Below are 4,017 nucleotides of genomic sequence, written 5' to 3' on the forward strand. Positions count from 1 at the left end.
TGTTTGTTTGTTTCCTTCCCCCATTTTTCTACTCATCCATCCATAAACTAGACAAAGGGGAGTGTGGTCCTTATGGCTTTCCCAATCCCATTGTCACCCCTCATAAGCTACATTTTTATACAATTATCTTCGAGATTCATGGGTTCTGGGTTGTAGTTTTATAGTTTCAGGTATCTACCACCAGCTACCCCGATTCATTAGAACCTAAAAAGGGTTGTCTAAATTGTGCATAAGAGTGCCCACCAGAGTGACCTCTCAGCTCCTTTTGGAATCTTTCTGCCACTGAAGCTTATTTCATTTGCTTTCACATCCCCCTTTTGGTCAAGAAGATGTTCTCCATCCCACAATGCCGGGTCTACATTCCTCCCCGGGAGTCATATTCCACGTTGCCAGGGAGATTCACTCCCCTGGGTGTCTGATCCCATGTAGGGGGGAGGGCAGTGATTTCACCTTTCAAGTTGGCTTAGGTAGAGAGAGAGGGCCACATCTGAGCAACAAAGAGGCATTCGGGAGGAGGCTCTTAGGCACAGTTATAGGGAGGCCTAGCCTCTCCTTTGCAGCAACAGCCTTCCCAAGGGTAAATCCTGTGGTAGAGGGCTCAGCCCATCAAACCACCTGTCCCCTATGTCTGTGGTTATGTTAGCAACCATCGAGGTGGAGTAGGCCAATACCCCTGCATTCTCTACAGGCTCCTCAAGGGGGCTCTACCTATTTTTTCCCTTGTTTTTTTTTTTAACTTCTTTTTTATTTTAAATCAACTGTATGAAAAATAAAATTAAAAAAAATAATTAAAAAAAAAACCATACAATAAAAGAACATTTCAAAGAGACCATAACAAGGGAGTAAGAAAAAGACAACTAACCTAAAGATAACTACTTTACTTCCAACCTGCTCCTACTCTACCCCAAGAAAGTTACCTAACATAGCAACATTTCTGTGAACTTGTTCCTACTATACCCATCAGAAATTAACAGACCATAGTCATTCCTGGGCATTCCCAGAACGTTAAATTTACCCATGATAGCTTATCTGTTCTTCTTGGATTATTGTTCCCCCTTCCTTAATTGCTCTCTACTGCTAGTTCCCCTACATTCTACATTATAAACCATTTGTTTTACATTTTTCAAAGTTCACATTAGTGGTAGCATATAATATTTCTCTTTTTGTGCCTGGCTTATTTCGCTCAGCATTACGTCTTCAAGGTTCATCCATGTTGTCATATGTTTCATGAGATCGTTCCTTCTTACTGCCGTGTAGTATTCCATCATGTGTATATACCACATTTTAATTATCCACTCATCTGTTGAAGGACATTTGGGTTGTTTCCATCTCTTGGCAATTGTGAATAATGCTGCTATGAACATTGGCATGCAGATATCTGTTCATGTCATTGCTTTCCGATCTTCCGGGTATATACCGAGAAGTGCAATCGCTGGATCGAACGGTAACTCTATATCTAGCTTTCTAAGGAACTGCAAGACTGACTTCCAGAGTGGCTGAACCATTATACAGTCCCACCAACAATAAATGAGAGTTCCAATTTCTCCACATCCCCTCCAGCATTTGTAGTTTCCTGTTTGTTTAATGGCAGCCATTCTAATTGGTGTGAGATGGTATCTCATTGTGGTCTTAATTTGCATCTCTCTAATAGCTAGTGAAGCTGAACATTTTTTCATGTGTTTCTTGGCCATTTGTATTTCCTCTTCAGAGAACTGTCTTTTCATATCTTTTGCCCATTTTATAATTGGGCTGTCTGTACTATTGTCATTGAGTTGTAGGATTTCTTTATATATGCAAGATATCAGTCTTTTGTCAGATACATGGCTTCCAAAAATTTTTTCCCATTGAGTTGGCTGCCTCTTTACCTTTCTGAGAAATTCCTTTGAGGTACAGAAACTTCTAAGCTTGAGGAGTTCACATAGATCTATTTTTTCTTTTTTTGCTTGTGCTTTGGGTGTAAGGCCTAGGAAGTGTCTTGTTTTCCTACATTATCTTCTAGGAGTTTCATGGTACTTTCTTTTATATTGAGATCTTTGGTCCATTTTGAGTTAATTTTTGTGTAGGGGGTGAGGTAGGGGTCCTCTTTCATTCTTTTGGATATGGATATCCAACTCTCCCAGCCCCATTTGTTGAAAAGACCATTATGACCCAGTTCAGTGACTTTGGAGGCCTTATCAAACATCAGTCAGCCATAGATCTGAGGGTCTATCTCCAAATTCTCAATCCGATTCCATTGATCTATATGTCTAGCTTTGTACCAGTACCATGCTGTTTTGACAAATGTGGCTTTATAATAACCTTCAAAGTCAGGAAGTGTAAGTCCTCCCACTTCGTTTTTCTTTTTTAGAGTGTCCTTAGCAATTTGAGGCATCTTCCCTTTCCAAATAAATTTGATAACTAGCTTTTCCAAGTCTGCAAAGTAGGTTGTTGGAATTTTGATTGGGATTGCATTGAATCTGTAGATGAGTTTGGGTAGAATTGACATCTTAATGACATTTAGCCTTCCTATCCATGAACATGGAATATTTTTCCATCTTTTAAGGTCCCCTTCTATTTCTTTTAGTAGAGTTATGTAGTTTTCTTTGTATAGGTCTTTTACACCTTTGGTTAAGTTTATTCCTAGGTACTTGATTTTTTTTCGTTGCTATGGAAAATGGTATCTTTTTCTTGAATATCTCTTCAGTTTCTTCATTTCTAGCATATAGAAACATTACTGACTTATGTGCATTAATCTTGTATCCCACTACTTTGCTAAATTTGTTTATTAGCTCTAGTAGCTGTATCGTCGATTTCTCAGGGTTTTCCAGATACAAGATCATATCATCTGCAAACAATGACAGTTTTACTTCCTCTTTTCCAATTTGGATTCCTTTTATTTCTTTGTCTTGCCAGATTGCCCTGGCTAGCACTTCCAGCACAATGTTGAATAACAGTGGTGATAGCGGGCATCCTTGTCTTGTTCCTGATCTTAGAGGGAAGGCTTTCAGTCTCTCACCATTGAGTACTATGCTGGCTGTGGGTTTTTCATATATGCTTGAGCCAGTTTGAATGTATTGTGTCCCCCAAATGCCATTATCTTTGATGTAGTCTTGTGGGGCAGACGTTTTGGTGCTGATTAGTTTTGCTTGGAATGCACCCCACCCAGCTGTGGGTGATGACTCTGATGAGATATTCCCATGGAGGCATGGCCCCACCCATTCAGGGTGGGTCTTGATCAGTGGAGCCATATAAATGAGCTGACTCAAAGAGAAGGAACTCAGTGCAGCTGTGACTGACGTTTTGAAGAGGAGCAAGCTTGCTAGAGAGGAATGTCCTGGGAGAAAGCCATTTTGAAACCAGAACTTTGGAGCTGACGCCAGCCACATGCCTTCCCAGCTAACAGAGGTTTTCCGGACACCATTGGCTATCCTCCAGTGAAGCATTAGCAAACTAGAACAATGCTCTTTATCATACTGAGGAAGTTTCCTTTAATTCCTACCTTTTGAAGTGTTTTTATCAAAAACGGATGTTGGATTTTGTCGAATGATTTTTCAGCATCTATTGAGATGATCATTTGATTTTTCCCTTTCGAATTGTTAATGTGTTGTAATACATTGATTGATTTTCTTATGTTGAACTATCCTTGCATGCCTGGAATGAACCCCACTTGGTCATGGTGTATAATTTTTTTAATGTGTCTTTGGATTCGATTTGCAAGTATTTTGTTGAGGATTTTTGCATCTATATTCATTAGGGAGATTGGTCAGTAGTTTTCCTTTTTTGTAGCATCTTTGCCTGGTTTTGGTATTAGATTGATGTTAGCTTCATAAAATGAGTTAGGTAGTGTTCCATTTTCTTCAATGTTTTGAAAGAGTTTGAGTAAGATTGGTGTCAGTTCTTTCTGGAAAGTTTGGTAGAATTCCCCTGTGAAGCCATCTGGCCCTGGGCATTTATTTGTGGGAAGATTTTTGATGACTGATTGGATCTCTTTGCTTGTGATGGGTTGGTTGAGGTCTTCTATTTCTTCTCTAGTCAGTC

This window comes from Choloepus didactylus, chromosome 5, assembly GCF_015220235.1.
Source record: "Choloepus didactylus isolate mChoDid1 chromosome 5, mChoDid1.pri, whole genome shotgun sequence".
Lineage (NCBI taxonomy): Eukaryota > Metazoa > Chordata > Mammalia > Pilosa > Megalonychidae > Choloepus > Choloepus didactylus.